Raw genomic sequence first — 23,158 nt, 5'->3', positions numbered from 1 at the left:
ATAGCTTTGTAGATATTTCCATGTTCATACAGATAGCGGTGTAGATATTTCCATGTTCATACAGAGAGCGGGGTAGATATTTCCATGTTCATACAGATAGCGGTGCTGATATTTCCATGTTTATACTGGTAGCGGTGTAGATATTTCCATGTTTATACAGATAGCGGTGAAGATGTATGCATGTTTACACAGATAGCGGTGTGGATATTTCCATGTTCATCCAGAGGGCTGTGTATATATATCCATGTTCATACAGATAGCGGTGTAGATATTTCCATGTTCATCCAGAGGGCTGTGTAGATATATCCATGTTCATACCGATAGCGGTGTAGATTTTTCCATGTTTATACATATTGCGGTGAACATGAATGCATGTTCACACAGATAGCGGTGTAGATATTTCCAAGTTCATGCAGATAGCGGTGTGGATATTTCCATGTTCATCCAGAGGGCTGTGTAGATATATCCATGTTCATACAGATAGCGTTGTAGATATTTCCATGTTTATACAGATAGCGGTGAAGATGTATGCATGTTTACACAGATAGTGGTGTAGATATTTCCATGTTCATACAGATAGCGGTGTAGATATTTCAATGTTCATACAGATAGCGGTTTAGATATTTCCTTCTTAATACAGATGGCGGTGTAGATATTTATATGTCCATACTGATGGTGGTGCAGATATTTCCATGTTCATACAGATGGCGGTGTAGACATTTCCATGTTTATAGATATAGCGGAGTACTTATTTCCATGTGTTAAGAGATAGCTGTGTAGATATTTCCATGTGTATACAGATAGCTGTCTAGATATTTCCATTTTCATGCAGACAGCGGTGTAGATAGTTCCATGTTCAAACAGATAGCGGTGTAGATATTTCCATGTTCATACAGATAGCGGTGTAGATATTTCCATGTTCATACAGATAGCGGTTTAGATATTTCCATGTTCATACAGATAGCGGTGTAGATATTTCCATGTTCATACAGATAGCGGTGCTGATATTTCCATGTTTATACAGGTAGTGGTGTAGATATTTCCATGTTTATACAGATAGCGGTTTAGATATTTCCTTCTTAATACAGATGGCGGTGTAGATATTTATATGTTCATACAGATGGCGGTGTAGATATTTCCATGTTTATACAGATAGCAGTGTAGATATCTCCATCTTAATACAGATGGCGGTGTAGATATTTATATGTTCATACAGATGGCGGTGCAGATATTTCCATGTTCATACAGATGGCGGTGTAGATATTTCCATGTTCATACAGATAGCGGTGTAGTTATTTCCATGTGTAAAGAGATATCTGTGTAGATATTTAAATGTATATGCAGATAGCAGTGTGGATGTTTCCATTTTCATGCAGATAGCGGTGTAGATATTTCCATGTTCAAAGAGATAGCGGTGTAGATATTTCCATGTTTATACAGATAGCGGTGAAGATGTATGCATGTTTACACAGATAGCGGTGTAGATATTTCCATGTTAATCCAGATGGCTGTGTAGATATATACATGTTCATACAGATAGCGGTGTAGATATTTCCATGTTCATACAGATAGCGGTGTAGATATTTCCATGTTCATCCAGATGGCTGTGTAGATATATCCATGTTCATACAGATAGCGGTGCAGATATTTCCATGTTCATACAGATAGCGGTGTAGATATTTCCATGTTTATACAGATAGCGGTGTAGATATCTCCATCTTAATACAGACGGCCGTGTAGATATTTATATTTTCATACAGATGGCAGTGCAGATATTTCCATGTTCATACAGAAAGCGGTGTAGATATTTCCATGTTCATACAGATAGAGGGGCTGATATTTCCATGTTTATACAGATAGCGGTGTAGATATTTCCATGTTTATACAGATAGTGGTGTAGATAATTCCATGTTTATACAGATAGCGGTGTAGATATCTCCATCTTAATACAGGTGGCGGTGTACATATTTATATGTTCATACAGATGGCGGTGCAGATATTTCCATGTTCATATAGATGGCGGTGTAGATATTTCCATATTCATACAGATAGCGGTGTAGTTATTTCCATGTGTAAAGAGATAGCTGTGTATATATTTCCATGTATATGCAGATAGCAGTGTAGATATTTCCATTTTCATGCTGATAGCGTTGTAGATATTTCCATTTTCAACCAGACAGCGGTGTTGATATTTCCATGTTCATACAGATAGAGGTGTAGATATTTCCATGTTCATACAGATAGCGGTGTAGATATTTCCATGTTTATATAGATAGCGGTGAAGATCTATGCATGTTTACACAGATAGCGGTGTAGATATTTCCATGTTCATCCATATGGCTGTGTAGATATATCCATGTTCATACAGATAGCGGTGTAGATATTTCCATGTTCATACAGATAGCGGTGTAGCTATTTCCATGTTCATACAGATAACGGTGTAGATATTTCCATGTTCATACAGATAGCGGTGTAGATATTTCCATGTTGATACAGATAGCGGTGTAGATATTTCCATGTTCATACAGATAGCGGTACTGATATTTCCTACTTAACACAGATGGCGGAGTAGATATTTATATGTTCATACAGATGGCGGTGCTGATATTTCCATGTTCATACACATGGCGGTGTAGATATTTCCCTGTTTACAGATATAGCGGTGTAGTTATTTCCATGTGTAAAGAGATAGCTGTGTAGATATTTCCATGTATATGCAGATAGCTTTGTAGATATTTCCATTTTCATGCAGATAGCGGTGTAGATATTTACATGTTCAAACAGATAGCAGTGTAGATATTTCCATGTTCATTCAGATAGCTTTGTAGATATTTCCATGTTCATACAGATAGCGGTGTAGATATTTCCATGTTCATACAGATAGCGGGGTAGATATTTCCATGTTCATACAGATAGCGGTGCTGATATTTCCATGTTTATACTGGTAGCGGTGTAGATATTTCCATGTTTATACAGATAGCGGTGAAGATGTATGCATGTTTACACAGATAGCGGTGTGGATATTTCCATGTTCATCCAGAGGGCTGTGTATATATATCCATGTTCATACAGATAGCGGTGTAGATATTTCCATGTTCATCCAGAGGGCTGTGTAGATATATCCATGTTCATACCGATAGCGGTGTAGATTTTTCCATGTTTATACAGATTGCGGTGAACATGAATGCATGTTCACACAGATAGCGGTGTAGATATTTCCAAGTTCATGCAGATAGCGGTGTGGATATTTCCATGTTTATCCAGAGGGATGTGTAGATATATCCATGTTCATACAGATAGCGTTGTAAATATTTCCATGTTTATATAGATAGCGGTGAAGATATATGCATGTTTACACAGATAGTGGTGTAGATATTTCCATGTTCATACAGATAGCGGTGTAGATATTTCAATGTTCATACAGATAGCGGTTTAGATATTTCCTTCTTAATACAGATGGCGGTGTAGATATTTATATGTCCATACTGATGGTGGTGCAGATATTTCCATGTTCATACAGATGGCGGTGTAGACATTTCCATGTTTATAGATATAGCGGAGTACTTATTTCCATGTGTTAAGAGATAGCTGTGTAGATATTTCCATGTGTATGCAGATAGCTGTGTAGATATTTCCATTTTCATGCAGACAGCGATGTAGATAGTTCCATGTTCAAAGAGATAGCGGTGTAGATATTTCCATGTTCATACAGATAGCGGTGTAGATATTTCCATGTTCATACAGATAGTGGTGTAGATATTTCCATGTTCATACAGATAGCGGTGTAGATATTTCCATGTTCATACAGATAGCGGTGCTGATATTTCCATGTTTATACAGGTAGTGGTGTAGATATTTCCATGTTTATACAGATAGCGGTTTAGATATTTCCTTCTTAATACAGATGGCGGTGTTGATATTTATATGTTCATACAGATGGCGGTGTAGATATTTCCATGTTTATACAGATAGCAGTGTAGATATCTCCATCTTAATACAGATGGCGGTGTAGATATTTATATGTTCATAGAGATGGCGGTGCAGATATTTCCATGTTCATACAGATGGCGGTGTAGATATTTCCATGTTCATACAGATAGCGGTGTAGTTACTTCCATGTGTAAAGAGATATCTGTGTAGATATTTAAATGTATATGCAGATAGCAGTTTGGATGTTTCCATTTTCATGCAGATAGCGGTGTAGATATTTCCATGTTCATACAGATAGCGGTGTAGATATTTCCATGTTTATATAGATAGCGGTGAAGATCTATGCATGTTTACACAGATAGCGGTGTAGATATTTCCATGTTCATCCATATGGCTGTGTAGATATATCCATGTTCATACAGATAGCGGTGTAGATATTTCCATGTTCATACAGATAGCGGTGTAGCTATTTCCATGTTCATACAGATAACGGTGTAGATATTTCCATGTTCATACAGATAGCGGTGTAGATATTTCCATGTTGATACAGATAGCGGTGTAGATATTTCCATGTTCATACAGATAGCGGTACTGATATTTCCTACTTAACACAGATGGCGGAGTAGATATTTATATGTTCATACAGATGGCGGTGCTGATATTTCCATGTTCATACACATGGCGGTGTAGATATTTCCCTGTTTACAGATATAGCGGTGTAGTTATTTCCATGTGTAAAGAGATAGCTGTGTAGATATTTCCATGTATATGCAGATAGCTTTGTAGATATTTCCATTTTCATGCAGATAGCGGTGTAGATATTTACATGTTCAAACAGATAGCAGTGTAGATATTTCCATGTTCATTCAGATAGCTTTGTAGATATTTCCATGTTCATACAGATAGCGGTGTAGATATTTCCATGTTCATACAGATAGCGGGGTAGATATTTCCATGTTCATACAGATAGCGGTGCTGATATTTCCATGTTTATACTGGTAGCGGTGTAGATATTTCCATGTTTATACAGATAGCGGTGAAGATGTATGCATGTTTACACAGATAGCGGTGTGGATATTTCCATGTTCATCCAGAGGGCTGTGTATATATATCCATGTTCATACAGATAGCGGTGTAGATATTTCCATGTTCATCCAGAGGGCTGTGTAGATATATCCATGTTCATACCGATAGCGGTGTAGATTTTTCCATGTTTATACAGATTGCGGTGAACATGAATGCATGTTCACACAGATAGCGGTGTAGATATTTCCAAGTTCATGCAGATAGCGGTGTGGATATTTCCATGTTTATCCAGAGGGATGTGTAGATATATCCATGTTCATACAGATAGCGTTGTAAATATTTCCATGTTTATATAGATAGCGGTGAAGATATATGCATGTTTACACAGATAGTGGTGTAGATATTTCCATGTTCATACAGATAGCGGTGTAGATATTTCAATGTTCATACAGATAGCGGTTTAGATATTTCCTTCTTAATACAGATGGCGGTGTAGATATTTATATGTCCATACTGATGGTGGTGCAGATATTTCCATGTTCATACAGATGGCGGTGTAGACATTTCCATGTTTATAGATATAGCGGAGTACTTATTTCCATGTGTTAAGAGATAGCTGTGTAGATATTTCCATGTGTATGCAGATAGCTGTGTAGATATTTCCATTTTCATGCAGACAGCGATGTAGATAGTTCCATGTTCAAAGAGATAGCGGTGTAGATATTTCCATGTTCATACAGATAGCGGTGTAGATATTTCCATGTTCATACAGATAGCGGTGTAGATATTTCCATGTTCATACAGATAGCGGTGTAGATATTTCCATGTTCATACAGATAGCGGTGCTGATATTTCCATGTTTATACAGGTAGTGGTGTAGATATTTCCATGTTTATACAGATAGCGGTTTAGATATTTCCTTCTTAATACAGATGGCGGTGTTGATATTTATATGTTCATACAGATGGCGGTGTAGATATTTCCATGTTTATACAGATAGCAGTGTAGATATCTCCATCTTAATACAGATGGCGGTGTAGATATTTATATGTTCATAGAGATGGCGGTGCAGATATTTCCATGTTCATACAGATGGCGGTGTAGATATTTCCATGTTCATACAGATAGCGGTGTAGTTACTTCCATGTGTAAAGAGATATCTGTGTAGATATTTAAATGTATATGCAGATAGCAGTTTGGATGTTTCCATTTTCATGCAGATAGCGGTGTAGATATTTCCATGTTCAAACAGATAGCGGTGTAGATAGTTCCATGTTCATACAGATAGCGGTGTAGATATTTCCATGTTCATACAGATAGCGGTGCTGATATTTCCATGTTTATACAGGCAGCGTTGTAGATATTTCCATGTTTATACAGAAAGCGGTTTAGATATTTCCTTCTTAATAGAGATGGCGGTGTAGATATTTATATGTTCATACAGATGGCGGTATAGATATTTCCATGTTTATACAGATAGCAGTGTAGTTATCTCCATCTTAATACAGATGGCGGTGTAGATATTCATATGTTCATACAGATGGCGGTGCAGATATTTCCATGTTCATACAGATGGCGGTGTAGATATTTCCATGTTCATACAGATAGCGGTGTAGTTATTTCCATGTGTAAAGAGATAGCTGTGTAGATATTTAAATGTATATGCAGATAGCAGTGTAGATACTTCCATTTTCATGCAGATAGTGGTGTAGATATTTCCATGTTCAAACAGATAGCGGTGTAGATATTTCCATGTTCATACAGATAGCGGTGTAGATATTTCCATGTTCATACAGATAGCGGTGTAGGTATTTCCATGTTTATACAGATAGCGGTGAAGTTCTATGCATGTTTACACAGATAGCGGTGTAGATATTTCCATGTTCATCCAGATGGCTGTGTAGATATATACATGTTCATACAGATAGCGGTGTAGATATTTCCATGTTCATACAGATAGCGGTGTAGATATTTCCATGTTCATCCAGATGGCTGTGTAGATATATCCATGTTCATACAGATAGCGGTGCAGATATTTCCATGTTCATACAGATAGTGGTGTAGCTATTTCCATGTTCATACAGATAACGGAGTAGCTATTTCCATGTTCATACAGATAGCAGTGTAGATATTTCCATGTTCATACAGATAGCGGTGTAGATATTTCCATGTTCATACAGATAGCGGTGCTGATATTTCCATGTTTATACAGGCAGCAGTGTAGATATTTCCATGTTTATACAGATAGCGGTTTAGATATTTCCTTATTAATACAGATGGCGGTGTAGATATTTATATATTCATACAGATGGCGGTGCAGATATTTCCATGTACATACATATGGCGGTGTAGATATTTCCATGTTTATAGATATAGCGGTGTAGTTATTTCCATGTGTAAAGAGATAGCTGTGTAGATATTTCCATGTATATGCAGATAGCTTTGTAGATATTTCCATTTTCATGCAGATAGCGGTGTAGATATTTACATGTTCAAACAAATAGCGGTGTAGATATTTCCATGTTCATTCAGATAGCTTTTTAGATACTTCCATGTTCATACAGATAGCGGTGTAGATATTTCCATGTTCATACAGATAGCGGTGTAGATATTTCCATGTTCATAGAGATAGCGGTGCTGATATTTCCATGTTTATATAGGTAGCGGTGTAGATATTTCCATGTTCATACAGATGGCGGTGTAGATATTTCCATGTTCATAGGGATGGCGTTGTAGGTATTTCCATCTTTATAGAGATGGCAGTGTAGATATTTCCATCTTAATACAGATAGAGGTGTAGATATTTCCATGTTTAAACAGATGGCGGTGTAGATATTTCCATCTTTATAGAGATTGTGCTGTAGATATTTCCATATTCATACAGATGGCGGTGTAGATATTTCCATGTTTATATAGATGGCGGTGTAGATATTTCCATCTTAATACAGATAGCGGTGTAGATATTTCCATGTTTATGCAGATGGCGGTGTAGATATTTTCATGTCGATACAGATGGCGGTGTAGGTATTTCCATGTTTATAGAGAAAGCGGTGTAGATATTTCCATGTTGATAGAGATGGCGGTGTAGATATTTCCATGTATATACAGATAGCGGTGTAGATATTTCCATGTTTATACAGATAGCGGTGTAGATATTTCAATGTTCATACAGATGGCGTTGTAGATATTTCCATGTTCATACAGTTGGCAGTGTAGATATTTCCACGTTTATAGAGATAGCGGTGTAGTTATTTCCATGTTTATAGAGATAGCGTTGTAGATATTTCCATGTTTATACAAATAGCAGTGCATGTATTTCAATGTTTATAAACATTGCAGTGTAGATATTTCAATGTTTATTGAGATAGCGGTGTAGATATTTCCCTGTTTTACAGGTAGCAGTTTAGATATTTCCATGTTTATAGAGATTGCGGTGTAGATATTTCCATGTATATACAGATAGCGGTGTAGATATTTCCATGTTCATACAGATGGCGGTGTAGATATTTCCATCTTTATAGAGATGGCAGTGTAGATATTTCCATCTTAATACAGATAGAGGTGTAGATATTTCCATGTTTAAACAGATTGCGGTGTAGATATTTCCATCTTTATAGAAATTGCACTGTAGATATTTCCATGTTCATACAGATGGCGGTGTAGATATTTCCATGTTTATATAGATGGCGGTGTAGATATTTCCATCTTAATACAGATAGCAGTTTAGATATTTCCATGTTTATTCAGATGGCGGTGTAGATATTTTCATGTCGATACAGATGGCGGTGTAGGTATTTCCATGTTTATAGAGATAGCGGTGTAGATATTTCCATGTTGATAGAGATAGCGGTGTTGATATTTCCATGTATATACAGATAGCGGTGTAGATATTTCCATGTTTATACAGATAGCGGTGAAGATATTTCAATGTTCATACAGATGGCGTTGTAGATAATTCCATGTTCATACATATGGTGGTGTAGATATTTCCACGTTTATAGAGATAGCGGTGTAGTTATTTCCATGTTTATAGAGATAGCGTTGTAGATATTTCCATGTTTATAGAAATAGCAGTGTAGGTATTTCAATGTTTATAAAGATAGCAGTGTAGATGTTTCAATGTTTATAGAGATAGTGGTGTAGATATTTCCCTGTTTTACAGGTAGCGGTTTAGATATTTCGATGTTTATGCAGATAGCAGTGTAGATATTTCCATGTTTATAGAGATAGAAGTGTAGTTATTTCCATGTTTATACTGATAATAGTGTAGATATTTCCATGTTTCTAGAGATAGCGGTGTATATATTTCCATGTATATACAGATAGCGGTGTAGTTATTTCCGTGTTTATACAGATGGCCCTGTAGATATATCCATGTTTATAGAGATGGCGGTGTAGTTATTTCCTTGTTTATACAGATAGCGGTGTAGATATTTCCATGTTCATACGGATAGCGCTGTAGATATTTCCATGTTTATAGAGATAGCGGTGTAGATATTTCTATGTTTATACAGATAGCAGTGTAGATATTTCCATGTTTATACAGGTAGCGCTGTAGATATTTCCATATTTGTACAGGTAGCAGTGAAGATATTTCCATATTTATACAGCTAGCGGTGCAGATATGTGAATTCATTAAACCTCTTTTTCTTTATAAATTACCCAATCTTGGGTATGTCTTTATCAGCAGCATGAAAATTGACTAATACACTCACTGTCCATGAATGATACTCTGTTAGCCCATTTGCATTGTTATAAAGAAATACCTGAGGTGGGGTAATTAATAAAGAAATGAGGTTTATTTGGCTTCTTGTTCTGAAGGCTGTACGTGAAGCATAGTACTGGCACCTGCTTCCAGGGAGGGCCTCAGGAACCTTCCAATCATGGTGGAAGGTGAAGGGAAACCAGCATATCACATGGTGAGAGAGGAAGCAAGAGAGACAGGGAGGAGGTGTCAGTCTCTTTTAAACAACCAGATATCGCATGAACTCACAGGGTAAGAACTCATTCATTACCAAGAGGACAGCACCAAGCCATTCAGGAGGCATCTCTCTCCAACATTGGGGATCACATTTTAACGTGAGATTTGAAGGGGACAAACATCCAAACTATGTCAGATACCAAAGCTGACAATGCTTAGGATCTTTAGCTGTTCCAGGTTCTGGGAAAAGGGAGAGAGTTAGCTTCCCTCGTCTATGCTGTGCTACTCCATATTATATTAGTAATTATTGTTCTCTAAAGGTTCTTGAAAGCAAATAAACAAATGCAAGGCAAAACATATGAAATGCAAGGCAAAACATATGAAATGCAAGGCAAATGCATTAAAAACTTTTGAGTGTTAATATATAGGTTTTATTTTATCTTTTTAATTTCTTTTGCTTAACCAAATAGATTATGTAGTTTTGATTAACTGGCCATGAAATAGCTCTGCCTACATAGAATTTCCCATGAATAATTGGTTGTGGAGACTTTTGTGTGTGACCCAAATCCTCCCTCAAAACTGAAGTTTGCCCAGCTCTTGGGAGTGTTGGCAAATCATGCCTCTCAGCTGATTCTCTCTAGAATTTATTCTCAGGAGATCTAATTAATAACTTGTCAAGCTGATGTCCATCCTTGGGGACAACTCGTATCTGAAGAATGGCCAGTGAAAGGTATTAAAACTCCATACTCCTGCCTCAATTTAGGGCAACTCTGAAGGGTCACCCCTGCTTCTCAGCTCCCCCTTGAGATTAGCTGAGGTATTTGTTGTGACTGCCTCACATCTCAAATCCCTTTGTCCAATTCAGCTTTTTCGCCACAGTTGTTGGCTCCTAGGATTTTACCCAGTTAAATGTTCTCTACACAAATCTCTATCTCAAATCTGCTTTACAGGGAATGTGGCCTCAGACAGGTTTTCATTAGGTTCTGGACGTAACTCTCATTAGTCATTGATATGATTCGGCTGTGTCTCCACCCGAATCTCACCTTGATTGTAATTATCCCCGCATGTCAAGGATGGAGTCAGGTGGAGATCATTGAATCATAGGGGCGGGTTCCCCCTACTGTTCTCCTGGTAGCGAATAAGTCTCACGAGATCTGATGCTTTTAAAATGGGAGTTTCCCTACACAAGCTTTCTTCTCTGCTACCATTTAAGATGTGCCTTTGCTTCTTTTTTGCCTTCTGCCGTGACTGTGAGGCCTCCCCAGCCATGTGGAATTGTGAGTTCATTAAACCTCTTTCCTTTCTAAATTACCCGGTCTTGGGTATGACTTTTTTAGCAGCATGAGAACAAACTAGTGCAGTCTGTTCTATAAGCCCAAGTCGGATCACAGAGTCCCGCTTTCTGTTTTTTTTTTCTAGCCCATATTTCTACTAAAACTTGACTCATATAGACTTAAAACAAAATAATTAAGCATGGCTAGTATTTATTTAATATTTTATACGTGTCAGGTACTGTATTTTGTAACTTATCTTTTAATAATCTTTCCAAATCTCTAAAAGGAGAATTCTGCTCTTTTATAGAGAAAATAAGGATGGCTCAATCTTTTGATTTTTATTACAAGCTTTATTTTGTATAACATATAATAAACTAAAAATATTGAAAGTTTAGAAACCATCAGCACGCAATCGAGGTGATGGAAATATACTTCACCTCCAGTTTCCTGATGCCTCTTTATAATACATTTCTCTGGCCCCTCATTCCTGGCCCTTAAAAACCACCAAACTGCTTTCTGTCACTGGACAGTAATTTATACAGTCAAAAAATGTATATAAATAAAATTTTACACTATGCACTTTTTTGTCTGACATTTTATGTTTTTTTCTCTGCATGTTTTACCTCTAGAGTCTGCCTTGTTTCACTTAGTATAGTTATTTTGAGATTCATTCATGTTATAGTATGTATCCATAATTAATTCGGATAAAGCAAGTTAATTCATTAATGTATTGATTGATATTTAGACTGTTTCTAGTTTGGGCTATATGTGCTATGAACATTTGTGTTGATATCATTATATGAACACCTACTTTTATCTCTCTTGGGTAAATACCCAGGAGTGCAATGGCTGAGTCTTACGGCAGAAGTATGTTTAACTTTTTAAGGGACTCTTAAACTGTTTTTCAAAGGTTACACTTTTTTGTATTCCCATCAGCAGTGTATGAGAGTTTCAGCTTCTCCACATCCAAGCCAGTGCTTGGCTGTTATCAGTCATGCTAATCTTAGCTATTTAAAAATAGATAGTGGCGTCTCATTTTGGTTTTAATTTGCATTGCCCTAAGCATTAATTATGTTGAGCATATGTGCTTATTTACCAAACAAATGTCTACTTTGTAATGTCTGTTCCAGTCTTTCACCCAAGTTTTAAATGGGGTTGTTTGTTTTTCATTATTAAATTTTGAGCTTTTAAAATATATTTTTGATGCAAGCCTTTCATCAGATATATGAATTGCAAATATTTTCTCCCAGCCTGTAGCTTGTCTTTTCAGTCTCTTAATAGATTCTTTTGAAGAGCAGATTCTTTTTTTTAAATTTGATGAGTTCTTCTTATCAATATATTATTATATAAATCATGCTGTGGGGTCATATCAAAGAAAGCTTTGCCTGACTCAAAGTCCCAAATGTTTTCACATCTTCCCTCTCCTCTCCTTTGGGAACTGAGATTACACGTAAATTCAGTTACTTGAAATTTACTGTCTACTATTGCTCTGTTCATGTTTTTTAAAAATTTATTTTCTCTCTCTATTTTATTTTGAGAGGTGTCTATCTTTTCTTCTTTAATGACTAATGTGCTATCAGCCTACCATGTAGCTGGGACTACAGCCGCATGCTACTATGCCCCGCTAATTTTTGTATTTTTAGTAGAGATGGGATTTCACCATATTGGTCAGGCTGGTCCTGAACTCCTGACTTCGTGATCCACCTGCCTCGGCCTCGCAAAATGCTGAGATTACAGGCGTGAGCCACTGCGCCCAGCCTCCTTTAGTGTATCTTGCATGTCTCTATTTTAGAACATATAGAATACTGTTTCAATAAGCATTTTAATGTTCTTAACTGATAACTCTGGCACCTTGATTTACTCTGGATCAGTTCTGACTCAGTGATTTTTCTCCTTCTTATGAGCCACGTTCTTCTGTCTTTTGTTGTTACTGTTGTGTCTCTGCTAAACTGTGTCTGGATGTCAGATATGGTGACTTTTATCTTATTGAGTGCTGGAAGTATATATAAATATTCTTGATCTTTGTATTGGTATGTATTTAAGTTTAGTTGGAAAGAGTTTGACTCTTTTTGGTCTTGCTTTAAAAATTCATTAGGTGGGATCAGACCAGTTCTCATTTTAGAGCTAATCACTCCCAACTAGTGAGGCAAGATCCTTCTGGGTATCCCTGGGAATCTTGAGGTGTTTCTGGTTTGGCTGATAAAATAAGCACTATTACTGGACCTTGGTGAGCATGTGTACTGTTACTTTTCATCTTATCTGGGTGTTGTTTCCCCAACCGTAGGTACTTTTCTCTAGGCCTGTCCTAACAATTACTTAGCTATGTACTTTAGGGGGACCCTTTGCAGAGCTCTGGAGTTCTCTTTCTGTGCAGCCCCTTCTTCTCGGAAACCTTGTCCTGAGAGCTCATGTCAACATGGTTTCTGTGGACTCTCAGCTCTGTCCCCTCAGCTCAGGGAGAACAATGGGCTCCTCTTGGGCTTTTCTCCTGGAGTAGTGGGCTGGAAAACTTTCTCCAGGCATAAATTAGGGCCGTTGATAGGCTCACCTTGTTTGAGACTGACTTTACAGGGTCTTGCAAATTTTTGTGGCATACATTTTGGCCATTTTTTTGGTTGTTTCAGGAGGGAGAGAAAGTCTAGTTCTTGTTACTCCATCATGGTCATTGCAGAAGTCAACCTAACTGATATTTCTCAATACAGTCTGTTGCTACACATTGAACTTGCTTAAGATAATTTTTAGATGGCACAGAACTTTCTGTCCATTGAATGAGACTCTCTGCTTATTTTGCAAGTGCTCATTTGTATGGAGACATTTGTATGGAGAAACTTCAAAAAGTTTGTGGAAAAATGAAGTTAAAAGATAAACATTGAAAATGTGATCTTCGGTTTTCATCCCTAAAGAACTGATGGTCCTGGGAACTTAACAATGTCAATGCAGTCTCTTATACATTATTAACTTAAGAAAAATGGGTGCCCTTTCCACATTTGTTGAGATTGGGAAACAAAAAGAAGTCAGAAGGAGCCAAATCAGAGCTGTAAGGTGGATGCCTGACAATTTCCCATTGAGACTCTCACAAAATTGCCTTTGCTTGATGACAGGAATGAGCAGAAACATTGTGGTGTTAGAGGACTGTCTGCTAAAGCTTTCCCAGGTATTTTGCCCTAAAACTTTGGCTAACTTATTCAAAACACTCTCATGATATGCAGATATTATTGTTCTTTGACCTTCCACAAAGTCAACAAGCAAAATGCCTGGAATGTCCCCAAAAAACTGTTGCCGTGACCTTTGCTCTTGAGTGATCCCCTTTTGCTTTGACTGGACCACTTCCACCTTTGGTAGCCATTGCTTTGATTGTGTTTTGCCCTCAGGATCATACTGGGAAAGCCATGTTTTATCTTCTGTTACAATTCTTCAAAGAAATCCTTCAGGATCTTGACCCTAGTTCTTTAAAATTTCCATTGAGAGCTCTCCTCTTGTCTGCAGCTGATCTGAGCACAACACTTTTGGCACCCATGCAGTGGAAAGTTGGTTCAACTTTAATTTTTTAGTCAGAACTGTGTAAGCTGAACCAATTAAGATGTCTATGATGTTGGCTATTGTTTGTGCTGTTGATTATCAGTCCTCTTCAATTAGGGCACAAACAAGATTAATTTTTTTCCTTGCAAATTGATATGGATGATCTGTCCCTGTGGACTTCATCTTCCACATCATCTCGTTTCTTCTTTAAAAAAGCTGTCCGCTTGTGAACTACTGATTTCTTTGGTGCATTGTCCCCTCAAGCTTCTTGTAAAGCATCAGTGATTTCACCATTCTTTCACTCAAGCTTCATCATAATCTAATGTTTGTTCTTGCTTCAATTTTAGCAGAATTTACATTGCTCTGCTAGGGGCTCTTTTCAAACTAATGTCTACTCCTTCTTACTGTCTCAAACTAGATCCTGTTCAAACATGCTATAATAAATTAGTATGAGTTTATTTTGCTGCCAAAATTGAAACCTTTGCATAGTTTTTTTCATAATATACATTTTCCATGAACTTTTTAAGGCCTCTCATGTATCCACAGGTAGAGTGCCTTACCTATTCTGACTTCAGTCAATTATTCAAGACCTTTCCTTGTCAGTGATACATTAGAAAGGTAGAGTATTGAAAAATAAGAGTAGCTTCTGCTGATTAAGAAATACTATATCTTTTTCTACTTCTTTCTTTTTTTTTTTTTCTTTTTTTTTTTTTTTGAGACAGCATCTTTCTCTGTCACCCAGGCTGGAGTGCAGTGGTGTGATCTCAGCTCACTGCAACCTCTGCCTCCCAGGGTCAAGTGATTCTCCTGCCTCAGCCTCCCGAGTAGCTGGGACTATAGGTGCCTGCCACCACACCCAGCTAATTTTTGTATTTTTAGTGGAGACAAGGTTTCACCATATTGGCCAGGCTGGTCTTGAACTCCTGACCTTGTGATCTGCCTGACTCGGCCTCCCAAAGCGCTGGGATTACAGTCATGAGCCACCGTACCTAGCTTTCTACTTCTTTCTTATTATTTTCCTCCTCTCTCATTCCTATATTCTCTCCTTTCTCCTACTTTCCTCCCCACTCCCTGTTTCCTTCCTTTCATCTTTCCTATTTTCAAGACTTAATATTTCTTGAACCTCCGATGTTATCATAGTATGTTATTTGTTTAATTTTCACATAACAATAATAGTTTAAATACAAATAATATTTATTTTCATCCCCATGTTATCAGTATAACAGTAAAGATGTGGAGAGGCCAGCTGGGCATGGTGGCTCAAGCCTGTAATCCCAGCACATTGGGAGGCCGAGGTGGGTGGATCACGAGGTCAGGAGATCGAGACCATCCTGGCTAACACGGTGAAACCCCATCTCTACTAAAAAATAGAAAAAATTAGCTGGGCGTGGTGGCGCGTGCCTGTAGTCCCAGCTACTTGGGAGGCTGAGGCAGGAGAATAGTGTGAACCCGGGAGGCAGAACTTGCAGTGAGCCAAGATCACGCCACTGCACTCCAGCCTGGGTGACAGAGCGAGACTCTGTCTCAAAAAATAAATAAATAAATAAATGAAAATAAAATAAAAAAAATGATGTGGAGAGGCCAAACCAATGGCTCTTATATCCACGTTCTTTCTTCTAAATGATTTCACCTTAGTTTTGGTCTGCATCTCTAACCATAGCTAGTTGCAGCAGGACTTCTATCTGGCCTTGCTGCTCTCATTTTTGGACCTCCTCACTGAAATCAAATTGATCTTTCTAAAATGCAAACGTGGTCTTAGTATTTTATTACTTAAAACCCATTGGTGGCTTTCCATGATTTATGGAATAAAGTCAAAATTCCTGTTTTTGCCCATTTTTCTGTGTGCCTCTCATCCCTACATTTACTGATTCCTGTGTGCCATAAATTGCCAGTTGTCCAGAGTTCATTCTCTTTTTGTACTTGGGAGGACTTCTGCATCCTGCAACTTTTCCCCTGAAACGTGCTTGGAAAATACCTACTCATTTTTTTCAGATTCAGGTTAGCTTTTTACTTCAGTTTCTTTTCCTGAAGCTTATACTGACTGCTCCATATGGCTTTGGGGATTAGCTACTCATTCCTTTGTGCCCTTTGTAGATACACATTTATCATGGAGTCTTTTTTTTTTTTTTTTTTGAGACAGAGTCTCACTCTGTCACCAGGCTGGAGTGCAGTGGTGTGATCTCAGCTCACTGCAACCTTTACCTTCCAGGTTCAACTGATTCTCTTGCCTCAGCCTCCCAAGTAACTACAGGCGTGCACCACCGTGCCCAGCTAATTTTTGTATTTTTAGTAGAGACGGGGTTTCACTATGTTGGCCAGGATGGTCTCGATCTCTTGACCTCGTGATCTGCCCACGTTGGCCTCCCAAAGTGCTGGGATTACAGGCATGAACCACCACTCCCAATCAGTCATGCAGTCTTTATACTTACTTGTTTACTTGCCTGTGAGCTCACTGAATGCAGGGACTATTTCCTTGTTGCTCTAGCACCTACACCAGTACCTGGTATCCAGAAGCTGTATGCTAAATGTTTGTTGAGTGGCTGTTTGACTGAATGATTGTACTCCTAATTAGTAGATAGAAAGCCATGAACTTCCCAGTTCATCATTCTTTGTGCTCAATTCTGGTTTCTTTATTGTGTTCAAAAGAGTTCCTTAGTGACATAAAACTATGGAGCTAGTATGTCAGCTCATTTAAGCAATGATTGGTTTATGTATATAAGAGGCTTCAATAATTATATATTTTTATTTCAGTTTCAATAAATGATCAATTGATTAATTTTCTCTGTTTTGGCTTATTGTTCACATTTAATATCAAATAAAAGTGTTTTACTTAAAATTATTCATGCCAATTATGACAGTTAGGTGAATATTACTTTGATTTACATTCCAGTAGTAGTTTTGGTTGAACCCTGAATATGCTAAGACGTCCCTTTTCTTTTTTCTTATGAACAGGCTACTGTGTTTACATATATTATTAAAATCTTCTTTGAAAATACGAAGAGTGTTACATTTCTTATATTTAGTTCTCTGTGCTTCAGAATTCCTGTGATACTTGCACTTAAGTCCTTCTGAGCAGTTGATGTTGATATTTATGTGGTTAATTTCATGAAACGTGGTGGTTTTCATTTCTATCATTAATTTATACAGGAGATAGACTGTTTTCCAGGTGTAAGCTCAGTCATATAATTAGAAAATTTATAAGCAGAAAGGAGTTATTTGGTCTAACCCATTTATTCTACAGATAGAGAAATTAGAGTCCAGAAACTCTGTCTTCTTTAAAGTCTTACAGGTATTTAAGAAAAAAGAATAGACTTGAGGTTTCTGTGCTCTGAACCCAGTGATCTTGACACTGTAATGATCTTCATCCATATTATTCACAGAAGTAAATATAATCACATATTAAATAAGAAACAAAAATACTAAGGAGATATTATACTGAAAAATGAAATAATATTATCTTAATTATTTTGATCAGATTCAATCTATAGCAGCTTGAAGGCTAATAATTCCAATGATTCTCTGAATAAACCATTTTTCTAATAAGATTACAGGTTTTAGTAATCTAATTATTTTGACTGATGCAAATGTTACCCCGCCAGTCTGAAAAATGTGTTTATTTATATGTCATAAAGAATAATTTATTCCAAAAAGGCTAATTTTCAAAATATATGTATCTTCTGAAACTGTATCTATTTTTTCCCCACGTTTTCTAAATATATTTTAGAGGGCATTTGTAGATTTTCATGGTGCTGAAAAATTAAGGTATAATGGTCTCATGAAGGAGAATAATGTCATTTAGACATTGTAATTTTGGAGGATCACAATACTTTTTGGAATGTGGTTGTTGCAGCACTGGTCACTTATACTAATTATATAATAACATACTATACTAATGCAATAATATACCATATGAAATTATTCAGTGGTAAATTTGTCTTAAATCCTCTAGAATACTGCAAAGAAATAGTTTATATAAGAAAGAGTACCATAGCAGATGTGAACACAATATTTCCTATTTTTTTCTTCTTTTTTATTTTTTTGAAGACAAGTTCTCACTCTGTTGCCCAGACTGGAGTTCAGTGCCATGTTCATAGTTCACTGCAACCTCAAACTCCCAAGCTCAAGTGATCCTCTTGATTCAGCCTCTGAAGTAGCTGTGCCTATAGGTGTGCACCACCACACCGGCTAAGTTTTAAAATTTTTTATAGATATGTTGCCCAAGCTGGTCTCAAATTCTTGAGCTCAAGAGATCTTCTCACCTTGGCCTCCCAGAGTGTTGGGATTACAGGCATGAGCCACCATACTCAGCCAATATTTCTTTTGTAAAAGACATTTTCTAACATACTTCTCATTTTAACTAACATAATATTCAAAGTGTAGATCTGAGAAAGAGATAGTGCCTGCAGATCTGGGATCCTACATGCTAATATTATGGGATGCATTCAGATTTGATCAGCAGATATTCCATTTATTCTAGAACACCACCAGCAGAAGAATGTAATTACGTCTATCACTAAAACTTTGTGTCAATACAGACTACTGTATTTGTTATCATAGATGGTCCTTGGATGGCAGCCTTAAGCAATTTTAAACCTAGACAGGTGATGTACTTTTTCTTCTTGGATAATTTTCATGGTTTTATCTAATTTGGTTGTAACTAATGTGTTTAATATGGCTTGCTTGTTTTTTAAAAAGTTGTTCAGTATCCTTAGAACTCAGTGCTGATTTCTTTTTCTAGCAGGCCTTTTATATAGGACATCTCACTTTCTCCTGACTCTCTACTACTAGCATGAGGTCTCTGAAAAATCAAGACAGCAAAATAATTTGTTATAGAACAGCCTATGTAGAGGGACAGGGGAGGAGTCATATTCCAAGAGGGAAAGACCTTTGAGCCAGGCTCAATTTGTAGAGGCTGTTGAATGAAAATGAGGGAGAGAGAATGCACACTTTACTGCACTATTAAAGCAAAATTCTGACAATAACTTCTAAAAATGATTCAACTCTTATACACTGAGAATATGACAGACCTTCCAAAAGTATAATTTCTTACATGAACGTCCAGGTATATAAGGAAAAATAACTATTTCATACCAATATCTCCAGCCGCCTTTATTGTTGGTTCACCACATAGGTTTTTATCAGAATCGCAGAACATTAATTTTTTAAATTAGCTACCATTACAACTAGCTTGAGAAGAACTTTCTTTTTAATAATTCGACCCAGATGCATTCTAGATACTCCAGTGTTACGAATCGATGGCTTCATGAGGAGCCGCTGTTGACTCATGCTATCTCTGGACACACTGACAGGAAATGTTTTCTTACACCTGTTTTCCTCCTGCTTTTCCTTGGTAGGACTTAGTTCCTTGGCATAGTTCAGTATCAATGGCAGTCATAGAGAAGTGTTACAGAAACCCAGCTTATTCCAACTTGTGAATTATTTGGCACCCAGGAACCAGGTCTTACAATCTTCAACCCACTTTTTCTTAACATGGCCCCTTTTCTGAAATGTTTATTTATATATGATGTAGGCCTGGGGAAAGGACATGGACTTTCAAAGAAAATATTCTCCAATAGATCTCTCAACTCCAGAGAACCTTCTGACTAAATCTGAAAGAATTCCACTGTGCTCTGATAACATCCTTTAATAATGAAGGAAAAGATATTTTTCCCCCAGGAGGATTTTGTAGTGAAAAGATGGCATAATTTTTTTAAAAATGTTGTTTATAATCTCATTTGTTTTTTCATTTGTGGGGTGTGTCTTAAATCCTAAATGGTACATCCTTTTTAAAATACTTCTAGTAATAAAATGTTTCTGAAGTTATGTTGTAAATATCATTGGACTATGTTTAATAATGTTAAGTTGATCCCACTTCCCCTGAAATTATATACATAAATGCTGAAAGTATAAATTTACATATACAACTTCATGGAACATTTTTCTTCCAAGTGTGCATTTGCTAGAATTTGCATTGAAAGGTTTTGGAAGGAGCCTGTTGGTATGAATCCTGTGTGAGCAACACTCAGATTTGTTGCATACTGAACAGCATGCTAAATCTCACTTCACAATCTTAGATTTCTCATCTACCATCTTGAGCTGAATTTAAAATGTAACTGCAGTTTATTATGTCACCTGTTCGTCAAACACTGATGCAAAGCTTAGTTTTCAGTGTGAAGAACCCATGACTAGAGAAGGGAAGAAGAAAGGGTCAAGCAGACCTCATTAAAGAGTGTATGGGCAAGAAAACACATCAGATGTCTTGATAGGTTTTTTAAAGTCCTGTTAGACTTGTCATGATTTCCAAAACACTAAATGCCATCTAGTATTTTGGACCCTCCAAAATTACAGTAGAATATTATTATGGGTCATCTTAATTGGAAATATACAGGAAAATCCTGATGATTAATGTAGACTAGTGATAGCTCTCACACATTTATATAACCTATGTTGAAAAGAAAGAAGAAAGGCAGGAAGGAAAGAAGGAAAAAGAGCGGAGAGAGAGGAACAAGAAAACACGTGGATTTGTGGAAATGAAAATTTTTAAATTACTAATTTGCAAGAATGGGTAAGAAAAATACCGAGTATGAACATAAATGCTTTCAATTCCGTTTGTCTCTTAATCCTTCTCAGTCCGTGGCCAGTTTTGAAACTTGGTGTAACTTCCTTCCTTTATTCCTCCCTCCCTTGCTCCCTCCATCCCTTCTTGCCAGCCTCCTTCCCTTCCTCTCTCCTTGAGTTTCCTTCTTCTTTCTTGTTCCCTCCCTCCCTCCCTCTCTCTTTTTTCCCCTTAGTTTCCCCGGAAGCACATATACCAGCCATTTGAATGCTTTCTGCTCATAGATACTGCCAAGCCCCCTCACCCAGACTGCTGAATAGATTTGGTAGAGTGGAATGAGAAACATAGACTTTGTGTCTGTGGCGGCCACCTCTGATGTTGCAGACTTTTGCCGTGATTATGCACTCCAGCCGAGGGACGCTAGAGAGGTTGAAATTTCAACTGTGGGATTTGCCATTTTGGAATTTGCAGAAATGTACTGGATATGCTAACAGCAGCCTGGCTAGCCTCCACTTCACAAGGAAGTATTTAAATATACACGTGTAATATGAAGAAAATTGCATTAGATCATAAGGGATGAATTATTTTGTAAATGACTATACCATCAAATACCATACCTGATATCAATCATCTTCATCAGACAGTATCTGTGTATGTAAGTAGATAAACAAAAAAGCAGGAGTTTATTTCTCTCTAATGTATCCTTGACTCTCTAGCAGTGACCTCTGAAATGTCTCTTCTGATCCAGACTTGTTTGAATCATGTGCAACATTTTAGATTTGTCTTTTCTCTGCAAGTTTTTTTTGTTAAGTACCATAACATATTGAACCAAATAGTTTTGCTTGCTTTCTATTGATGACACATGATTTTGGCTTTTATCTTCAGTGGAAAATCAATGTGTCACATGGAGTTCACTAAGAAAAAGGTATGGGGCCTCTTTGTAATTCTTTGTCAGATGATTGCTTTATCTTGATTTATGCCTTCAAACTTTTTCCCATTCAGCAGAAAATATTGTGTCGCTATCTGTGAGAGCAAAGCGATCTATACCAATTTATGCTCTAAGTGTAGCCTCCTTCCAGAACTGCTTATGGAACATATCAACTCACTATAGATTAGGGACATAATGGATTCTTCTTTCTTAAAAGTGGCAGATTGACAATTTTAGTTCATATACAAGCTTTTATATTAACATTAAAACAATATTTCTATGTAAAGTAAAATATTGTAGTTGATTATTATTCGAGGGCCTCCCAGAATTTCAAGGTCTGAAAATAAATTCAGTGTTCCTGGTGGTAACAAAATTGCCCCTACTTCCTTGTATCAGGACTGCCATTTGGAACTGCTGGGGAAGCTCTTTTCAGAAATTATTTTCAAAACAGCATTGTTGCCTTTTGCCAAACTGAAATCTGGTTGTAAACTTTTGAAAACTAGTTCCTTGGAATGGAATTCAAGTTGTCTTCTAAGCAATTTTTTTTAACTCAAACATACATTCTATCTTGCTTTATTATGTCACTATTTGTGTAGGAAACATATTTCTATTTTTACCATTTTCAATTTATTTACATTTACATTTACATTTGTGTGTATATATATATACACACATACATACACTTTAAGTTCTGGGATACATTTGCAGAACTTGCAGTTTTGTGAAATAGGTATACATGTGCTGTCGTGGTTTGCTGCACCCATCAACTCGTCATCTACATTAAGTATTTCTCCTAATGCTATCCCTCCTCTTTCCTTCCTACCCACTGACAGGCCCCAGTGTGTGATGTTCCCCTCCCTGTGTCTATGTGTTCTCATTGTTCAACTCCCACTTATGAGTGAGAACATGTGGTGTTTGGTTTTCTGTTCTTGTGATAGTTTGCTGAGAATGATGGTTTCCAGCTTCATCCATGTCTCTGCAAAAGACATTAATCCATCCTTTTT

The sequence above is a fragment of the Gorilla gorilla genome, chromosome 10 (genome assembly GCF_029281585.2).
Source record: "Gorilla gorilla gorilla isolate KB3781 chromosome 10, NHGRI_mGorGor1-v2.1_pri, whole genome shotgun sequence".
Classification (NCBI taxonomy): Eukaryota; Metazoa; Chordata; class Mammalia; order Primates; family Hominidae; genus Gorilla; species Gorilla gorilla.
Note: the sequence above shows the minus strand (reverse complement) of the source record.